General features: G+C 39.5%; 1 protein-coding gene across 4 annotated transcripts in view; it reads left to right on the forward strand.

Annotated features, from left to right (window-relative positions):
- Positions 1-22,297, forward strand: part of diaph2 (diaphanous-related formin 2) — an 814,006-nt gene that overhangs the window by 24,828 nt on the left and 766,881 nt on the right. The window lies entirely within an intron of this gene.

Genomic DNA, 22,297 nt, shown 5'->3' on the forward strand with positions numbered 1-22,297 from the left:
TTATTGGGGAGACCAATTATCTATCCATTTCAGCTTTTGCAACTATGCATTATTATGAATATCAAAATGGTTTTGTGTCAGATAGTTGTGCATAAAACTTCATTGTGAAATACATTACACATACTTTCCCTTTGCCTAATTTTATTCCAGTTTAGCCTTTGGCTTTGTTAGAACAGTTCAAAATTCATCCGCCTGATCCATTGCCTCGACAGAGGTGTATCATTTTCTCTGTTTTAAAATTGTATTGACAAGTACCTTGTTTCAGTAAGCCAACTGTGTGTAGATATGAATTACCATTTTTGGATGTGGGCCCGATTTGGCATTGATTAAGAGAAACATAGAGTGTTGACTTTAAGTCATGAACGTTTCATTGGTCTGTGTTCACACTTGTATTTGAGTGGATATGTTTAATGGCCCCAGTATGCCATGCAAACAGGTAGAATTGCTTACTGATTGATTTTTACAGCCATAACTATCTGAATTGTGTGGGGAAACCAAATGTTTTGTGTTCTTTCCACCTATTAATACCACTCAATTATAGCTTGCAAGGTTTTATTTTGAAAGAACTGATTTATCAACTGTCATCTTTGGCACAAATCACCCATCTTTCACAGGAAATTGGCTTAAACCAGTTGGCAAAATTATATTTACATAGCAGCAATATGATGCATTGAATGATTCACTGCACTACTGGTGCAGTGAGTTATTGCACGGGAAGTGAGCATGGAATCCTGCTATATAATTACATCCTTGTAAAAACCACTATTATTTGAAATTTATATCACTGAAATTGTTTATATATTTTCTCTCCGTTCTAATAGCATAGTTCCTCAGCTAACCGAACTTGCCAATGAAATTTGATGGAATCACATTATTGTTTATTAAAATGAGGAATGATAAGAATTGTTTGAATCACATTATATAAATTGTATTCTGTTTCTTCATAGGTTTTATACAGTGCTTAAAATAGCAAAACTGCCGAAAATCTGAAATAAAGGTAGAGAATGCTGATAATAATCTGCACATTGGGCAGCATCTATGGAGAGGGAAACAGAGTTAACATTTCAGATCAATGACCCTTTATCCGAACTGAAAAACGAGATATGTTATAGATTTTAAGAAAGAGCAAAAGCAGGGAAATATGGGAATGAGAACAAAAGATACGGCAGGTAATAGTGTAAGGCAAAAGGAGAAAACAATGGAACCAGTAAAGAACAAAAAAGACTTGTAGCACATCATCTCCTTGAGTTCAACACCAACATTTACCATTAGCTTGCAGATAAGGGTGGTGCTTGATGGATCAACTTCTATGTAGTGGGGGTTGTAGGTCAATTTTTTTGACACCTCGTTCTACTTTCCTCGTAACCCCACCACTGAACATAAAGCTATTATTTCTAAGAGTGCCACTACCTCATCTCCTTTGGAGATTTATCTACTATAACCTCTAACCATAATATTCCTAACCTCTCAGATCCACCCAGCGCCCCCCACCATGGTTCACAAACTTAATTGTCCTGATAAATGCATCTTCATGATATGATTTCAGAGGTGAGTTTTTTCCTCTATTTTCTGTCTACTGTCCAATCTTTCCAGCTGCATCTGCAGTCCTTCTAAAACCTTCTGCTACTTTCCAGTTTTTAGGCCCTACCAATCTCTTTCCATTATGGTTGTCCAATCACTTTGCACCACCATCTCCCACTAGGACTGAGGGTCTCCACTTTCTCTTTGAACATAGCCAAATTAGTGTCCGTCCCTTGTCTGCCTGATTGAACTTGTTCTCACATGGAGCAATTTCTCCATTTGACTCCACTCCCTCCCTCCAAACAAATAGCATGGGAATGTGTGTGGGCCTGCAATGATTATCTTCTCATGGAATTTGTGGGACATGCTTTGAGCCCCAGTCAGGTTTCTTCTTTCATCATTTTTTCTGGCATCAGTACCATTTCCTATTTGACTTGAAGAGGAAAGTTTCGTCAACTTTGCTTACAATTTTTCCATGCTTTGCATGCTACATTTCTGATTTGAAGATTTCCTTCCCTTCCTTGTCTTTAGGATAAGTGGAAGTATCAACGCTTACAAGTTCTTTCCCAAGTTTCTCATGATCCTGACTTTGAAGTATATCACATTTCCTTAACTGTTGCTGGATTGAAATCCTGGAACACTCTCTAGAACAGCACAGTAGGTTTACCTACAACACATGGACTGCAGCAGTTTGGGGTGAGAGATGCATTTAATGATGCATCTAAATGCTGGTGATGCCAACAATTCCCATATCCCAAGAATGCATAAAGAAAATGCTGCTCATGATGTGGTTTCCTCTAAATATAACAGACAACAGGAGATTCATTGACTACTTTGCTGAACTGTCTCTGATCAGTCTGGAAGCTTCCTGTCACCTGTGATTTCAGTATTGATTTCCAGTTTCACTCTGGGTTCTCTGTCCTGGCTTCCTATGTTGTTACAGTGAATCTCAAGTGCAAGCTCAAGGACCAGCACCTTACTTTTCAGTTTGACACTTTACAATCTTGGTTCAACACTGAGTTCAACAATTTCATATTTATAACCACAGCCTCCATTTTCTTTCAAACAACAGTATTGGTCATGGTTCTTCTACTATTTTCCTTTACACCACCTCTAGCTTCATCTTTTGTTTCTTTATTTTTTAATTTTCAGTGAGTTGGGCTTACTCCAGCGACCTTAAAAATGGTGGGCAGGGCCCAGGTGAGAGAGTCCCATCGCAATTTCCAGCATATTTAATTTTTGCCAGTGGAGAAAGGATGTGACATGAATCATAGCAGCAGGAAACTTAAACTCACGGTCATTTGAAATTAGTGTTGAGTTTAAATAGACCAATTTTTTGATGTTCCAAGTACTTTGATTTGATTTATTATTGTGATATGAATTAACGTACAGTGAAAAGTATTGTTTCTTGTGAGCTATACAGACAAAGCATACCATTCATAGGGAAGGAAATAGAATGCAGAATATAGTGTTACAGTCACAGCTAGGATGCAGAGAAAGATCAAGTTAATGCAAGGTAAGTTCATTCAAAAGTCTGACAGCAGCAGGGAAGAATCTGTACTTGAGTTGGTTGGTATGTAACCTCAGATTTTTGTATTTTTTCCCAATGGGAGAAGGTGGAAGAGAGAATGCCCGGGCTGTGTGCGGTCCTTAATTATGCAGGCTGCTTTGCCGAGGCAGCGGGAAGCGTAGACAAAGTCAATGGATGGGAGGCTGGTTGAGTGATGGATAGGCTACATTCCAGACCTTTTGTAGTTCCTTGTGGTCTTAGGTAGAACAGGAGCCATACCAAGCTTACAACCAGAAAGAATGTTTCTATGGTGCATCTGTAAAAGTTGATGAGAGTCATAGCTGACATGCCAAGTTTCCTTAGTCCTCTGAGAAAGTAGATTGTCTTTCCTAACTATAGTGTCGGCATGGGGGGGACCAGGACAGGTGGTTGGTGATCTGGACACCTAAAAATTTGAAGCTCTCGATCCATTCTACTTTATCCCCATTGATGTAGACAGGAGCACGGTTTCCTTTGCGCTTCCTGAAGTTGATGACAATCTCATTTGTTTTGTCGACATTGGGGGAGAGATTATTGTTGCTGCAGCAATTCACCAGATTCTCTCTCTCATTCCTGTACTTTGTCTCTTCGTTGTTTGAGCTCTAACCCATTATGGTGACATTGTAAGCAAACTTGAAAATTGAATTTAACAGTGTGAGAGTCACAAATTTATAGAGGAAGTGTAAATGGTTGTGAAGAGTAAATAATATCTGATTAATTATCTCGATCTCTGAAGTTATTTAAATTCCCAAAAGAATAGACCTTAGCAGTCAGAGAGAAAAAAAGTATTGATTGACTGGCCTTCTGGTGTACCTCAGAAAAAATACATTAGTTTTCCGTTCCTGCAATTCAATAGACATCATAGTTGATGTTTCACTATGGCTGTTATTATAACTGATCCTGTTATGAAACCTTGATTGAGTTTCAGAAGCTCCAAAACCACATGTCTCAGCAGGGAGGCTGAGTTTACATTTTGATGGATAGTTTTGAGGGCTATTAAAGGATTGGTTAAATTTAATGTGGTTAGTTAAATAGATGTGTGTTTGTTTTTGCAACAGATTGAGCAATTGAAAGGAATTAACATTTTAAAATTGATTTTAGAAATGAGTTTTCAGTATCAACTGCATTAGCGACAGTTCTCAGATTGTTAGCAATTCAATTGTATTGTTCTCCACGTGATTCCTGAGCTCTGCTCATAATGGATACTGGATAAGTGGCTATGGATGATATGTGGGGGCTTCAGAGGTGGCATGCAGGAATCATGGGGTATGAGGGGGTGCTGGTGTGGGTGCAAGCTTGAGTGGTGAGAGCAAGAGAAGCTAATACAACTTCTATAGAACTGAGCTGAAGTCAGGAGAACTGATGTAGGCCTTCTAACTTGCCCTATGTTGACACATGCCAGTATTAGTGGCTGTCTTCCAAACTACTCTCACTCCCCTGGAGTGAAAGTGATGCGTATATAAGTGTCACTTATATGGAGACAGTTCTGTTCAGTTAGGGGAATTCCCAACTTGAGCTTCCTGCTTTGGTGATGAAAACCTCCTTCCTTCTACCCTACCACAGAGCTTTCCCTTTGTTGTTTTCCCTTGTGCGCTTTTCCGTCTCTCTACTTGTTAAAATATATAACATTTCTAATTTTTCCCATCCTGGTGAAAGGCCATCAAGTTGAAACATTAACATTGTTTCTCTCTCCAAAGATGATGCCAAACATGTTGAGCATTTCCAGCATTTTTCATCTTTAAGTTAGTTTATAGTTGTGCCCCATCTCACTGGGGTGCTTTCAGTCTGCCATATGGCCACAAATGTAAGATCACAGCATCTGATGCTTGTTACAAGGGGTGTATGTTTTTATTCATTCATGGAATGTGATCATCATTGGCTAGGCTAACATTTATTGTGACTGCTTCGGCCATGGTGTTGTTTAGCTAGACTTTGTGAAGTCTTACCCACTTCAGGTACTGCCCCCTTTTCCCACCTTACCTATTTTTCCAAATCTTGTTTATATCCCAGCAACCTCCTTGTTTGGTAGTAAAATTCTCCTTGGTTAGCACTGATGCAGATTACTCAGTTATCTCAGTCAGTTAATGCTCCAGCTAGCGGATAGTGTCCAATTCTGGGTCTCAGACTTTAGGATGTGTATGCAGGTGTTTGGAAATATGTGGAATAGATTTTTGAGACTGGTTTCAGGCATAATTGGTAGATCAACTGGAGGGCTCAGGTTTTTATCTTTAAAGAGAGAAGACTAAAAGGAGAATGCTGGAAAAACTGATCAGGTCTGGCAGCATCTGTAGGGAGTTAAAGTTTCAAGTCAGTTTGGTTCTTCAGAACTGAGTGAAGATCAAGTCAGTATTATGCTGTCGCAAAAAGAGATTGCAGCAAAAATGTAACAATCTTCAGAGCAAGTGCTAGATGACCAGGTGTGGAGGAGGGGAGAAGTGTTTTTGCTAACATCTCTTCTAACTTGATGCTTAACTATTTAAACATTGTTCATAAGTACTTGAGATGGTCATTTAATTTATCCCATTAAATTTCAAAATTTGAGCTAACAGCCCAGATTTAATTGGTTGTCTTAATGTAAATGTATCTGCAAATTTGGTTAAATTGCTTTGAGTTTCTGAATCCAAGACGTGATGTGAACTTTAGTAATAGCCAAATCAGAGCTTATATTTGAATGTCTGTGGAATCTGCTGGGAACTTTCAGGAGCTGTGGCTGATATTACCATGCGGCCTCTCAAATATTTTCCCTTCTTATTCCATCCTTTCGGTTTGGGATGCTGAAGATTAAAGTTCCTTAAAAAAAAGCAGAGTAGTGTATACTTGTGCAAGATCTTTGTATCTCCGTTATGATCTTTGGCATGAACAGTCTTTACTAAGACTGTTTAATGTCATTTCCCACGCGGGGACTGAACAAGATGTTCTTTTATAAAACTATGTTAAAAGGTTACTGTTTAGACAAACTGAACAACTGACAATTGAAATAGTCTATTCTGTTGTCGCTGAAAATGAGTTAACATTTATCCTAGTAAATATGAATGGAGCATACATTTATGCTTGGATTTATATTTAAAGGGCTGTTAATGTAATGCAAACTAGTTAATTCTCAGATTTAAGGTTAAACATAACTAATACAGAAAATGCTGGAAACACTTAGCTGGTCTGGCAGCACCTGTGGAGAAGGAAAGTGCATTAATGTTTTAGGTTTACAGCATCTGTGGCACTTTATTTTGTTTTTGCCAGGCAATATTATTTTTGTATGTAGAAGACACAATTTTTTTTCCAATTCATGTCAAATATTTATGCCAGTGAACCAGATCAGAATTCAGTGCCTTAATTAAGACATCAGTATATATTATTTATCAACTACATCATTAAGTGAAACTGAGATTTCATAATTTCTTGAAATGGTGTGTTAGGGCATTCAAAGATGTGGTAAGGCTTTCTTGATAATCCGTGGAAGTAAGAATTTGGGTGTGATCAAAGATCATTATTTATATGCTAATGAATTATTACCATAATGCTTGCTGCATCTCTTACCACACATGACCTGTGAGCTGAGACAAGGCAAAGCACTTTTAAGTATCCTGCCATTGATATGGTTTTTATTTGCCAGAGTTGGATAATGCTATTTTTCTTCCCTCAGCTCTTGACATGTACTAGGTCACATTTTTGCCCTACATACCTGTGCAATTTGAACACAATTTGACCCCTTGGGCAGAATTTTCCAGCTGCGCTCATCCCATCTTCACAGTACGTAAAGTTCCCATGAGCTTATTGTCTTGATGTTTCTTTTAGTGGTTTTCTTAAATTATTTTAATTCAGGTCACAAGTAAAACAAGTTAGTTAAGATTAACTAAAATCAGCTGAACAATTAAATAACTCAATGTATTTTTTTTATCTGCCATTTTACTTTCTCACAGACTTCAATATTTGGAGCTCAAATTTTGCATGGTGGTATGATTAAGCTTGCTTAGCAAATTATTTTGTTTTTCCTTATCTTTATTAAATTTGTCACCTTTATTAACTGTCAACATCAAGGAGCCCCAGTCATTTACAGAAGCTTAAAATTTAAGTTGTTACACAGCTAGAAAAATAAGTGCCAGCCGAAAGAAACTAACTACAACTATCAGGATTCAACAGTCTGTATATATACAATGTGGAGAATTTCTCAGCATCAGTAAGTATGATTCTCTCATTGCCATTGTTTGGAGACAATTTTGAACTTTTCAACAAAATTTGAAAGAAGCCAAAGAATTAAGGTTAGAATTTTCTGTTGGCTGAGGTATTATTTCACAGGAAAACTATGAAATTACTTTTCTTGTGATGAAAGAAGATAACTTTTTTTAGTTTCCCATTCATTATGTTAAACATCATTGATTTTGGTCACCTGACTTAAAATCTCCTCTGTGGTTCAGCAGCATTCTTTGTTTTTATTTCTGTGACACACACAGGAACATTTTATTACATTAAAGCTGCATTATAGATATAAATTATTGTGCTTATTTGATTGTGTATTTATTCTATTTCAAAAATATTTTCTCAAGTTTCTAATGGTTTTGCAGCATTTACATGAAGTAAGCTGATCCTTCCTTTCCAGTTGGCATACGGATCTCTGGGTTAGGCAGAAGGGATTTTTCTAATCCAATTAATTTTTGCTGGAATTGGAAATGTTAGATGTCAGGTGAGGACAGAATTGTGCTTGTACTATAATATAACAATTTTTGTGTGCATGTTCAAAAAATGCTGGGCTGTGATCTGTGAATTTCATTTATTGTGGAATGGAAAATAAAATTCTGTTTTGCATGGGGAGCTGTAGGTTTTTCAAAGATTTGTGCTAAACAATAAGTGAGTTTAATGTGTAGTGAAAAATAAAAGTTATTTCTGAGAAGGTGCATTTATCAGAGTAAGGTCCTGACCAATCAGAACCAATTTACCAACCAATCAATACCCCTTTTCTTGTGCAAGATGAATTCTTATTCATTTGAATTTTGGCATTCTTATGTCTGCCCTGTTGAATGCTAGAAGAAAATCTTTGACAACATGTCCCTTTGTTTTCTGAACTTTTCCTTTCCTGAGTTACATTTTCTGGGTTGTGATTTCAGATATTTTGGAGCGAGTGACTATATTTTGATTCATTTCAATTGTTTGACCATAATTCTAGGGATTGGTTATTGTGAAACCATTCTACAGTAAGAAGCATGCAGTTGAATATTTTGAAAATTCAACAATTCAATTTTTCAAGCATAAATAGGGGTGGATAATAAATGCTGACCCTGGTGTTGCCGGCAGCACTCACATTCAGGGAACAACTTTAACAAAACTGTTGGGTTGTTGCCTTGCCACATTTCCTACTTTTCTCCAATATTTTCTCTTCCTCATTTTCTGACTACTCTAAATACTTATATTTTTACTATAATTCACCCTCGCTTGTATTTTTTCCCTTCTGAAAACATTTTTTTTTTGATTTGTTGCCCCCTCATAATTTCCACCGTTGGCTTCAATAGTGCAAAATTTAGGCAGGTACATTTTCATTGTCAGTTTATTGGCTTTAAATGATATTTTCATTTTGCCAGTTTAAAGTCCAGATTTAACAGATTAACATAATTATAATAGATTAACTGTTGGTACTTAGTCATTTGTGATGACAATAGTTAACTCGCCCTGATACCCCTCATACCTGGGCAGAGATTTCATAGTGCTGAGATTTGTGCATTAGTTGTGCACTATTTAGAAAATGGCTCCCTTTTGTAAAGTTGCATTGAAGTGACATATCAAAGCTACACATTGCTGCAATTCACTAAAGCTGTCCTGTTTCTGACAGGTGATAACCTCTAATTGAATATTAAAAAGTAAAAACAGGAGTAGGCCATTTGACCCACTCAATAAAGTTCTCCTCATTTTAGCCTTCAATAGCTAACGCTTCAATCTGAGATGTGACCTCATGTTCTAGATTCTCTGACCAAGGAATTTTCTCAGCGTCACCTGTGTCAAGCTCCTTAGGAGTCTTGTATGTTTTGATAAGATCATCTTGTTCTTCTAAATTCTAGGGAATACAAACCTTGACTACTTCATCTTGCCCCATAGAACAGCTCCCTCATCTTGGGCAGTTCAATCAAACTATGTTAGTCTATTGCAAACTTCTGTATGCCTTGAGGTTCAATTTATGGACCAGAAAATGGTTAAATGTGATGTTACGAATAAACACATTTCATTGTTACAGACAGTATTTGAAGGAATGTTTCATATTGGTTTTGAAATATCACAGGGTGACTGGCAGTTCCTGGACTCAGACTTAGCTCAAACATGGGTGAAAACACTGAACTCCAGAGATGAGGTGCAGGCCACTGCCCTTAACATTAAGACAGCATTTGACCAGTGTGGCATCAAGGAGTCCTAGCAAATCAGGAGTCAATGGGAATCAAAGGAAAATTCCTCTGCTGTTTGGAGTCATACCTAGCAGGACCATCAGGGATAGTCAGCGTGGCTTTGTCAGTGGAGGAGTCATGCCTAAAAAAAAAGTTGATTGCATTTTTTGAGGAGGTGACCAGGTGAGTGGATGAGGGTAGTGCAGTTAATATCGTTTATATGGATTTCAGCAAAGTCTTTGACAGGGTTCCACTTGGGAGACTTCTGTGACCTTCATAGCCAATGGCATTGACATTAAAGCTGTGACTGCCAAAGAATATAGTTCAGCAACAGGATCTGAATTATAGTCTTAAGTACAATGTAACTGAATTGCTAGTTTTCAGCTTTATGTAACTGTTGTAATTGCATATCTTTCTGATGTCCTCATTCATCGTACTTATTTAAGTGATCAACAATTACCACATCTGCATTCTTCTGCTCTTTGGGTTTAATGCAATTTTATGGTATAGAACTGAATTTTAATCAATGTTTCGTCCTTTGTGCCTTTCTGTCAACTATATGCTACCCTTGATGACGTTATCTGAAAAAATGGGCTTAGCTTTTACAGATTGCTGATGGCACCTGGCTTGAACTATCATCTCTTTTCATAAAAGTAAAATATTTCAGATTCCAGCATCTGCAATAACAACAGAAAATGCTGGGAAATCTCAGTAGATCTAACAGCATCTGTGGGGAGGGAATAGCCAGTGTTTCAAGTCTAGAGGAAACATTGGCTTTTCCCTCTCCAAAAATACTGTCAGACCTGCTGAGATTTTCCAGCATTTTCTGTTTTTGTATCATCTCCCTTGACTACCTTTCTGGTTGTATGATCAGTATCAAGCTACAGTGTGACAACTTTCTCTCCTTGTTAATCTAAGAAAAAGTAAAAGCAAGGCTTTCAGTTCTTCCCATTGACTTAGTACTGATTATACCCCTGTCCCCTTGTCAAAATTAAGCAGGTGAAAGCTCCATTGAGCTTTAAGACATGGGAGCAGAGTGGGCCATTCAGCCACTAAGCCTGTTTCGCTATTCAATGAGATCATGACTGCTCTGAAATGGTAATCCTCAATTGCACTTTCCCATTTTATCTCCATAAATCTTGATTCCCTTAGTGATTATGTTTAACACATTTCTACCTGCATGATATTATTTTCTTCCCCCCCCCCCCCATTCCACTGAATCACTTACTCATGATTTTGTCATCTTCAAACTGCATTTATCCAGTGCCTCCATTTCTAGCCTTCCATTCCTCACCTTCCATAAACTCCAACTTGTTCAAATTGCAGTTGTCCATGATCTGTCCTATTTCCCCCAAAATCCCCTTTTCTTTAAATTTAAATATCTTTCTTTGTCTCTCTCTATTATTGTTGCTCTTGCAAGGTTGAAAGATGTGTTTCCTTGCAGGTCATCACCACCTTCTTGCTCTTTATCTCTGTGTATTGCTCCAATTTTCTTTTTTTTGTAACAGAAAGATATGCTGCTCCTTTAATGTGCAGATATTTCCTATCAGAACAATGCTGTTCTACACGTTGCTTGGTTGTGCTGTTAATGAATATGATGCTTTTGTGAGGACGTGAATAATTTGCCGGGTGTTAGCGATGGAAAGGTGGTAGGACTGGAGGGTCTTAATGACATTACTGTTACTAGAGAGGTGGTGCTCGACAGACTGGAGGGGCTGATTGTGGACAAGTCGCCAGGACCGGATGGAATGCATCCGAGGGTTCTGAAAGAAATGGTGGAGGTTATAGTGGATGCCTTGGTGGTTATTTTCCAGACGTCGCTGGATTCCGGGGAAGTGCCGGAAGATTGGAAAACGGCTAATGTTACGCCGTTGTTTAAGAAGGGTGCCAGGCAAAAGGCGGGGAATTATAGGCCGGTTAGTTTAACGTCTGTGGTAGGTAAAATGTTAGAATCCGTCATTAAGGAGGAAATTGTGAGGCATCTTGAAGGGAATTGCTTGATAGGGCAGAAGCAACACGGTTTCATTAAAGGGAAGTCGTGTCTGACAAATTTACTGGAGTTCTATGAGGATGTGTCTAGGGCAGTGGATAGAGGAGAGCCGGTGGATGTGGTCTTTCTGGATTTTCAGAAGGCGTTTGACAAGGTACCTCACAAGAGGTTATTGCAGAAGGTCAGGGGATATGGAGTTGGGGGTAGGGTGTTAGCGTGGATAGAGGATTGGTTGTCAAATAGGAGGCAGAGAGTGGGGGTCAATGGGTGCTATTCGGATTGGCGGTTGGTGACTAGTGGGGTGCCCCAGGGGTCGGTGCTGGGGCCTCAGCTATTTACCATTTATATAGATGACCTGGAGGAGGGAACCGAGTGCAGGGTGTCGAAATTTGCTGATGACACCAAGATTGGGGGAACGGCAAATTGTGCGGAGGGTGTGGAGAGTCTGCAGAAGGATCTAGATAGGCTGGGCGAATGGGCCAGGAAATGGCAAATGGAATTTAATGTTGGCAAGTGCGAGGTGGTCCACTTTGGTAGGAAGAATGGTAGGAAGGACTATTACTTACGTGGCGAAAAACTGCAGCAGGTGACGGTGCAGAGGGACCTCGGGGTCCTTGTGCATGAGTCGCAAAAACCCAGCTTGCAGGTGCAGCAGGTGGTCAGGAAGGCGAATGGGATGCTGGCCTTCATAGCGAGGGGGATTGAATATAAAAGTAGGGAGGTCTTGCTGCAGCTGTATAGGGCATTGGTGAGGCCGCAGCTGGAGTACTGTGTGCAGTTTTGGGCGCCGCACCTGCGCAAGGATATTTTGGCCCTGGAGGGAGTGCAGAGGAGGTTTACTAGGCTGATACCGGAGTTGAGGGGATTGAGCTATGAGGAGAGGCTGAATAGATTAGGCTTGTACTCGTTAGAGTTTAGAAGAATGAGGGGAGATCTCATTGAGACGTATAAGATGATGAATGGGATGGATAGGATAGAGGTGGAGAGACTCTTCCCGCTCAAAAAAGACAGTAGGACTAGGGGGCACAGCCTCAAGATAAGGGGGAGGCGGTTTAGAACGGAGTTGAGGAGGAACTTCTTCACTCAAAGGGTGGTGAATCTCTGGAATTCTCTGCCCGTTGAAGTGGTGGAGGCTGCCTCGCTAAATATTTTTAAGAAGCGGGTTGATGGGTTCTTGATAAGAGAGGGGATTAAGGGTTATGGGGAGAGGGCGGGAAAGTGGAACTGAGCCACGACAGATCAGCCATGATCTTATTGGGTGGCGGGGCAGGCTCGAGGGGCTAGATGGCCTACTCCTGCTCCTATTTCTTATGTTCTTTATGTTCTTATGTTTTGCAACAATCCATTGTGCCTTTTGCACCAATTTCAAAACGCCACACTGCAGCAAAGCACAGGTATCTGCCGTCACTGTGGAGTACACTGTTGGAATGCAAAAAAAAATCTGTTGCTTAGATCTGGTAGTGTGCTGCAGCACTAAATAAACACAATGATTACTGGCTACTGTATGCATGCCTAAAGGGAAGCAAGCCCACAAAAATCTGGAGAGGAAAAGGAAGCAAATATAGAGGGTCATAACTGTCACTCAGTGACCTGAAACAGTCATACAGAAAGTGAGATTCACTTCCACCTACTTCTTAAAACAAGCTCTGATTTCACTCAGTTGAGGAAATACAAATAATGCATTCTGTGTATTTATCCTATTGTTGTAGAATGCTTTTGCAGTATTCCCCGCCCCCCCAAGAGAATTGGAAATATGCAGCCAAGAGTAAAGTCAAGTTTCAAAATATATTTGGCTCCTTAGACATAATTAACATGATAGACCTCTACATTTTAAGTTAGAAAGCAGGTTCACTCATTTAAATTCTTCAGTCTTTATTACCCATCCCAATAACCTGAAAATTTTCTCACCAAGATATCTATGCTCCTTCAATTTTGGCCCCTCAGGAATTTCTGATTTTAATCTCTGGTGGCAGTGCGTTTTGCTGCTGAGGGCTTAAACTGAAATTCTCTCCCTAAACTTTCCTGCCTCTCAATCTATCTTTCCTTCTTCAAGATTGTCCCCTTGACACCTACTGTTTGGCCAAGTGTTAGGTAATCCGTGCTAATGTTCACTCATGTAGTTTGATGTTATTTGTTTCTTGCCCTTAGATCTTTTACTACATTAATGTCATATGTAAACATAAGCTGCTATTAACAATGAACTGGTGCTTTCTAAATTCACTCTTTCCTGTGTGTGGTTGGATTACACAACACCGCTCCCTTTGATGATTGCTGCACAATCACTCATTGTAGACAGACTTGTACACATCCCATTTGTTCCATGGGTGGCACATTCCTGATTGCCGTGTGGCCATACATCTGTGCTCTCTGGAGAGAACATTGGTCCTGACTACAGGGGAAATGGTAAATCACTCATGTTGTGATATGAGAGTCAGTGGTGCTGAACAGATGTGTTATTACTAGGTGAAAGATTTTTCAGTGCTCCACTGCAGATGACCTTTGACTTCAGTTGCATGGAAATGGCAACTCTAATTGGCAAGAGCATGTGAAATCTATTGTGAGATGCCTGTAGAAAGTATGCAAAAGTTAATTGATCTTATTACTCTCAGGATACCTGAAAATGTTTTTTGCATTTTCTTCTGGATCTAGAACATTACAGCGCAGTACAGGCCCTTCGGCCCTTGACGTTGCACCGACCAGTGGAACCAATCTAATGACCTTCTAACCTAATCTATTCCAATATTATCCTTAAGCCTATCCAATGACCATCTGAATGCCCTTAAAGTTGGCGAGTCCACAACTGCTGCAGGCAGGGCATTCCACGCCCTTACTACCCTCTGAGTAAAGAACCTACCTCTGACATCCGTCCTATAATAGTGCATCTGAGATGAATGTGATCTGTGTTGCAATTTATGATGTTGCTTTTGCAGAAGGGAGAATTTCTCATTCTCTCACTCTCAAAAAGAACCACTTTCTGCATGTGCTATACCAAATCATTCAATCTTAGTAACTGAAATGAGCAGTCTAGCGCACATTGCTTGTTCCAACCATTCTCCTCCAAGCAAATGCACTAAGTAATCCTATGTTTCCCCCTCAGGGTGAGCATACTCAATTTAAATGTTCTTGACTGATTTAATGTGGCCTGGACTAACAACAAGAGCAGACAAGATCACAAAACTTGTGTGAAAATGTTTATATTGTACATCTCTCTCACTTTCAAATGTTGCACCTTACAAAATCATGCCTCAAATTTAGTTTACATAAAACACCCACAAACCACAACTGACCATGTAGAATCATATTCATGAAGTAGCAAGTGCGCATGAAATCTATGACTCACTTTTCTCCTTTGATTAGATTGGCTAAGCCTTGAAAAATGTAGCATTTTTAAAATGGCCAGAACAGTACATTTTCCACAGAATGTTCACAAATCCTTTTGTCATGGCTAAATAGAAATAGGTAACATTGTAAAATGCAGAGTCACAGAGCTAATAGAATGTAACTGCTTTCCCTCAGTAAATTTTGCACTAGTCTCTGGAGGAGGATTTCATGTGTGTGTACTCATTTATGGATTTCAACTTTGATTCTCAGCAACTTGCGCATTAAATGCAAATTGTTATATTTTGTATTGTCTGCTTCGTCAAATCTCTTTCCTGTAACTTTTGTGCACCAATTCTGGACAATCAAATTCAAGTTTCATAAGTCCATTGCTGTAGCTTTTATTTCACGCAGGAAAATAAAACAGTTGAGTAACATTTTTCCAAAATTAACATTTCATGAATATTTTCAAGTCTGCTCTTCTGTTTCTCCATTAAAATATTGTATGTCTGTTATACCATCTCAGCCCTTTTCACCTTCTCCGCCTATTACGCCTTTCTTGGATCCTTCAGCGTGTCATTGTTATCCAGTTCTGTATTTACTTGCTCTATGCATTCCTCTTCAAATTTGTTCAGTTTTGTTATTTAACATGGCTTAACTATGACCAGGTGGTTCATAAGAATGTAACAGGACCAGGAATAGATAATTTGGTCATTCATTAAAATCATACCTCAACTCTACTCTCTGCATTATTCAAATTTTCATTGATTTCATTAGTGTCCAATAATCTGTTGATCTCTGTCTTAAATGTACTTGATTGATCTGAGTGAAGAAATGTCACCTCTTTTTGGTCCTAAATGGTTCATACTCTATTGTGAGACTGAACCTAAATTTAGACTGTCTGGCAGGCAAAATATCCTCCTTGCGCATACTCTGCCAAGCCTTCTCAGAATTTTATTTGTTTTGATGAGATCACCTTTATTTCATGTAAAATCTGGGGGAATATAGGCATATTCTTCTCAGTTTCTTCCAGTTGGAAAATCCCTCTATCCCAGGAATCAGTCCAGTGAATGTTGGTTGGATTGTCTTTAAGGCAAGCTCACTGAATACCATAATGTTTCATATCTCATCACCATTTAAATGAAGTTCTAGTTTTCAGTGTTCCCTCTTAAATGTAGATTAATTTCACATCCCCCACATTACATTCCATCTATCACGTTCTTGCTAACTCACTTTACAGCCACTTTGTGTCCTCCTTGCAGCTTACTTTCCCAATAAATGTATTGTCAACAGACTATTTATTTGTTCTTGGGAATCAGCATTGCTGGCAAGGCCTAGATTTATTGCCATTCTGAAAATGCCTGAGAGAAGTTTGGTTAAGTTACACTTGACCCTCTCCTCTAAGTCATTGATGTAATTTATAAGTAACTGGGCTGGAACAATTGGAAACTGACACATTTATACCTATCCTCTTAACTAACTTACCCACTGTCTCTGATGCTACCCTTTTAAAGCCCTGGGATGTTGCCATTTGGTTCCTGGAGGGATCCCACTTTTGATTTTTCTAATCTCTTCCTATTTACAGACCAAGGGAAGCTTTTACAATCTGCTATTATCTATTTCACCACTTTAGTCTCACTTCTACATTTTCTTTATCAATTATTTGGTTGTTATTTTCTGAATTCTAAAATTCTTCCAAATGCCATGTTTTCCACCTTTTTGGCAACATGACATGACTCTTTTAATTGAACTTCCCTTGTTAGCCACAGACTGAATTTTCTGTTAAGTTTTTATTCCCATTTGTAGTGTAGATTAATTTTGAATTATAAATTAATTGTTTTAATGTTTGACATTGCTTATCTGTGGTCAGATATTTTACTGTAGATTCCCAATCATCTTTAGCCAACTTGGCCCCCATACCTATGTAGTTTGCGTTCTTTAGATTTAAGATGGTTGTTTTGGAATTAGTAAAATCATTCATAAACTCAGCATAAAATTTTAAAGCATCATAACCATTCATCCCCAGGAGTTGCTTTATCCTAGCTTATTACTTAGCACTGGCTTGTTGTTCCTTCTGTTTCATTGTGACATTGAACTGTATTGCAGAAGAATTAAACCATGGAAGCAGTGGTACAACTGTGCTGAGGAATACTGAGTTTTCAACTTTTATCCTTCATTCTGACTGACTCTGATTGTCTAAAGAGTAAATTGTCCAAATTAACTGTATCCATTTCTGATGGTGAGGGTCATCTGGTATCCTGCCTCTGTAACTAGAGTCATATAAATGGCCATCTCTTACTTCCTGGGCCTCAGGAGGTTATGTTATCTTTTAGATACAGATTGCAGTTACTCCAAGTATTATGTCCTCTTAACAATAATAGATGTATACAGTTAACGTAAACATATTAACCTATTCCTGTGGATACCGAGGAAATTAAGAGCAAATGTTAGTAATCTCCAGCAAGATGTCATCCTTAAATGTAAGTGTTCTTCTGCTGGAGACAAAATAGATAAAGATATTAGCAGTCTTGAGTCTAATTTGAAGATGTGGTTTTGTCTAATAAACACCAAGATAAACCATGTTGAGTTTAAACTGTTGACTGAAACCTGCTTATTTCCTTGAAGCTTTAAGTTTCCTAGACGCTTTGGCAGCTTTAAGACCAGTAGGTTATTATGAAGTGTTGTTTCCTCACAGATCCAGCTGCTTCTCTCTTCTCAGCCTGTTTCTAATTGGTTGTTTCACTCAGCAGACAGACATTCAAATTGAACTGTTAAAAAAATGACCTAGGTAAAACCTAAAATATCAAACCAACATAGGACCCTAAAAATTAGTGGTATTATTAAGACTGTATGTATAATGGCCTGTTCCCTCGTTGGTTTTTGATGTACTGACCTAGAGAACAGTTGTAAATGTATTCCACAAACTAGTGCTCCTTGCTCTTTCTGTATATTTGGTTTGTCCATTCTATATGAACATGAAAGTTGGTCATGATTACCATATCTTCCCTGTTACGTGCACATCTAATTTACTGCTGATATACTGTCCTATGCTGCTATGATAGTGTGGGAGTATTTTATGTAAGTTCCCTTGGTGTTTTTGCTCATGTTAATTAACCCTACCCAAACTGATTCTACATCTTGATTTTCTGAGTTAAGATCCTTTCTCTTCACTGTATTGGTCCCACCTTTTATTATGAGGTTCAGAGCTCCTCCTCTGCAAATTGCCTACCTTTTTCAAAAATCTCATGTCCTTGAATTTTTAGTTTCCAGCCCTGGTCATTTGTGTTTTGGCAATTGCTTTAGATTCAACAATTTATTTTTATGTGTGCTAGTAATTTGTTTTGTATCAAATACTTTGTTTATTCAGAATTCATGTCTTTAGCTTTTATCTATTTTCCCTCCTGACTTGGTTTATAATGCCTTCTTTATTATGCTGTCTGCTGTTTTCTGACTCTTTCACCTTATTGCTGCTCTGCGCTATATCGTTGTAATTTTTCTTACTGCTTCTGAATTTATATATTCCTGAATCTTCCCATTAATATGCTAAAGCCTGTTCTGCTACCTTAGTTATTCGATTGAGCAGGGGATTCTTAGCTCAGTTGAGTGGTGCCTGGCCCATTGAAAAGTTAGTTCTTTTTCCAGTCCTCATGCTGTGCCCCATGAATCAGAATCCTTGCTTCACTTGTAATAGGGGTGGGGGATTTGTTAAGTGGGTACAGGTGCTTTATAAAAATCCGCTGGCGCAGTCCTTACGAATGGTTATAGATCTGATAATGTTTGTTTTCAACAAGTATTAAGGAAGTTGCCTATTACCCCTGTTATTGTTTGCAATAGCTGTTAAACCTGTAGTGGAGGCAATTAGAGAGAGTCTTTTGATATTTGTCTTGTCGAGTGGTGGAAAGCAATATAAGATCACGTTATACACATGTTGTTTAGCCATTTGTGTCTAAGCCAGATATTTTTTGTTCCTGCTGTGTGTGTGCGGGTTTGGCTCCTTTTCAGGCTTTAAAATGAATTTAGCAAGGTCCAGGGCTATGTCTTTGGGAAAGCTTAGAGGGAGACCTCACCCTTTTGCTTTTCTCCTCTTTAGTTGGTCCCCCTCAGGGTGTACTTATTTGGGTATTTCCGTGAATCCCTCATTCTGACAGTTATCTAAGGCAAACTTACCCCCTTACTTGCTTCTATTAAGTAGGACCTACATCATTGGTGCTCTTTACTGATATCACTGCTGGTCAGGGTAGCACTGAACGAATGTGATGAATGTGCTGCCTAGGTTGTTATATCCTTTACAGATGCTACTAACTAAAGGCAATTAGTAGGGTGTTTAGCTCCTTTATATGGAACAAAAAGAGACCTCACTTGAAATTGGCCAAATTGCAGCAGCTTAGTTCAAAGATGGGTCTAGGGCTGTCGAAAATTAGGATGCTCCTCATCTTAAATTTAGTCAAGAGTTTTTAAGAAGGAGCCTACCCTTGCATTTGGCCTGATGTTGAACCTGGCCAGTTTAACGTACTCATCACGATCTCTGTTGTTTCTTGAGGAATGTGAGATTATGCCTGACAAATGTGAGACTCCAATAGTCGTTAACATTCCGAGAACATGGAGGATGGTTCATGAGTTGGAAGGAAGATTTAATTTGACTTCTGTTTTCTCTGCCATTCAGGATAACTTTAATTTTCCACTGGGTCTTATGGACATTGGTTTTGACATGTAGAAAGTTAAGGAACTCATTAAGTTTGGTGATGTGTTTAGTGGTACCTCCTTGTACCAACGTGTACTATGTCGTAGTACACATTGGTACAAGCAACATCGGCTTAAAAAAAAAGGATGAGGTCCGAAAAGCAGAATACAGCTAGCTAGTAAGGAAGTTAAGAAACTGGACCTCAAAGGTAGTGATCTCAGGATTATTAATGGTGCCATGTGCTAGTCAGAGTAGAAATGAGAGGATATATCAAATAAATACGTGGCTAAAGAGATGGTGTCAGGGCGAGGGTTTCAGATTCCTGGGACATTGGGACCAGTTCTGGGGGAGGCGGGACATGGGCGAATTGAACAGGTTACACCTGGGCAGTTCTGGGACTGATGTCCTAGGGGACTGTTTGCTAGAGCAGTTGAGGAGGATTTAAACTAATAAGCCAGGGGGATGAGATCCTATGTAAGGAGTCCGAGGAGGAGGGAGCAAGGACAAAATATGGGGAGAAGGTTACAACTACATCAAAAATCAGGAGAAAAATTAAAAGGAAGGAGAATTGAGGCAACGTTATTAATGGAAGTGTTAGAATTCAAAAAGAAGGTACAAAAACTAGCGTAAGGGCATTTTATCTGAATGCTCCTAGCTTTCTAAACAAGGTAAATGAGTTGACAGCACAAATCATTGCAAACGAGTATGATTTGGTGGCCATTACAGAGACATGGTTGCAGGATGGTCAGGACTAGGACTTGAATATCCAGGGGTATCAAACTTTTTGGAGGGACTGACAGGAAGGTAAGCGAAGTGGTGTAGCTCTGATTTTTAAGGATGATCTTAGGGCAGTAGTGAGAGATAACATGTTGTATGGAAAAAAAAAAGTTGAGTCCATTTGGGTGGAAATTAGAAAAAGTCACTGATAGGCATAGGCTATGGGCCACCAAATAATGACATCATGGTGGGGCGAGAAATAAATAAAGAAATAACTGATGCATGTAAAAATGGTACAGCAATTATCATGGGGGATTTTAATCTATATATCAATTGGTCAAGGTAGCCTTGAGGAGGAGTTCATAGAATGTACCTGTGATAGCTTCCCTAAGTAGTATGTAATGGAACTGACAAGGGAGCAAGCTATGCTACTGGTCTTGCGTAATGACACGAACAATTAATGATCTTGCAGTCAGGGATCTTCTTGAAAGAAGCAATCACAGTGTGGTTGAATTTAAAAGACAGACGGAGTATGAGAAGGTGAAATCCAATACCAGTGTCTTGTGCTTAAAGAAGGATCCTTTTCTAGCTGGAGGTCTGTAACTAGTGGAGTGCCGCAGGGCTCAGTACTGGGACCTTTGCTATTTGTAATATACATAAATGACTTGGAAGGGGGAGTAAGTAGTGTGATCAGCAAGTTTGCAGATGACATGAAGATGGCTGGACTTGCTGATAGTGAGGAGCAGTGTCAGGCAATACAGCAGGATATAAATAGGCTGGTATATTGGGCAGAGAAATGGCAGATGGAATTTAATCCAGATAAATGCGAGGTGATGCATTTTGGAAGAAATAATGTAGGGGGGAGTTGCATGATAAATGGTAGGCCTATTAAGAGTATAGAAATGCAGAGATACCTGCAGGTGCAAGTACACAAGTCCTTGAAGGTGGGAGTACAGGTGGAGAAGGCGGCAAAGAAGGCCTATAGTATGCTTGCCTTTATAGAGAGAGGTACAGAGTATAAAAGCTGGCGTCTAATGTTGCAGTTGTATCGAACGTTGGTTCGCCTGCATTTGGAACACTGCGTCCAGTTCTGGTCACCTTACTACCAGAAGGACGTGGAGACCCTGGAGAGAGTGCAAAGGAGGTTTACCAGGATGCTGCCTGGTATGGAAGGACTGAACTATGAGGAGAGATTGGGCAGATTGGGGCTGTTCTCCTTAGAAAGGCGGAGAATGAGGGGAGATCTAATAGAGGTGTATAAAATTATGAAGGGTATAGATAGAGTGAACGGTGGTAAGGTTTTTCCTAGGTTGGATGCAACAATACGAGGGGCCACGGGCTTAGTGTGAGGGGGGTGAGGTATAATTCGGATGTTAGAGGAAGGTTTTTCACAAAGAGGGTGGTGGGGGCCTGGAATGCACTGCCAAATAGGGTGGTGGAAGCAGGCACGCTAGAGTTGTTTAAGGCTTACTTAGATAGGCACATGAGCGGACTAGAGATGGAGGGATACAGGAGACTGTTATAAATAAAGATCAAGAGCCTTGGGACGTCCCTGGGAATCAACTGATTCCTATGGACCTTCCAACATATTTCACGACTCACTTGTCTTACTCCTGAGCTTCTGGGGATTCCGTAAATGTCTATCTAAGTTATGCATGTTTCTTGATGTCTTTTACTTCACAGGTGATTTGGTCCGCCTTGTTGTCCAACAAGGGACATACACGCGGTGGGTCGTGCGAGGGCTGCTCTTGGATGTTGCTTTGAGAGTTGCCTAGCGCTTCATATCATTAGTGTATGCTTAGACTGGACCGTCTGACGGGCAATATGACAGCTCAGTGACTATCACTGTTGGCTGTGCAGATACATGGATTTGGGCCAGTGTCCGTGGGAGTTTGCACATTCTCCCTGTGATTGTGTGGGTTTTCTCCAGGTGCTCCGGTTTCCTCCCACACCCCAAAAACATGCTCTTAGGTTGATTGGTGTAACAAATTATCCCTAAATTTGTCTTCTCTCAATCTTCCCCAATAGGCGTAGACAAAGGTCATAGATAGAGGAGGGCGCTCACAATGTTAAAATGGTGGCGTGGGCTCGTTGGGCCGAAGGGCCTGTTTCCCGTGCTGTGGTGTTCTTTGTTCTTAAAGGAGATTATAGAGAGATGA

The sequence above is a fragment of the Carcharhinus amblyrhynchos genome, chromosome 4 (assembly GCF_965287045.1).
Source record: "Carcharhinus amblyrhynchos chromosome 4, sCarAmb.v2.hapA, whole genome shotgun sequence".
Taxonomy (NCBI): Eukaryota; Metazoa; Chordata; class Chondrichthyes; order Carcharhiniformes; family Carcharhinidae; genus Carcharhinus; species Carcharhinus amblyrhynchos.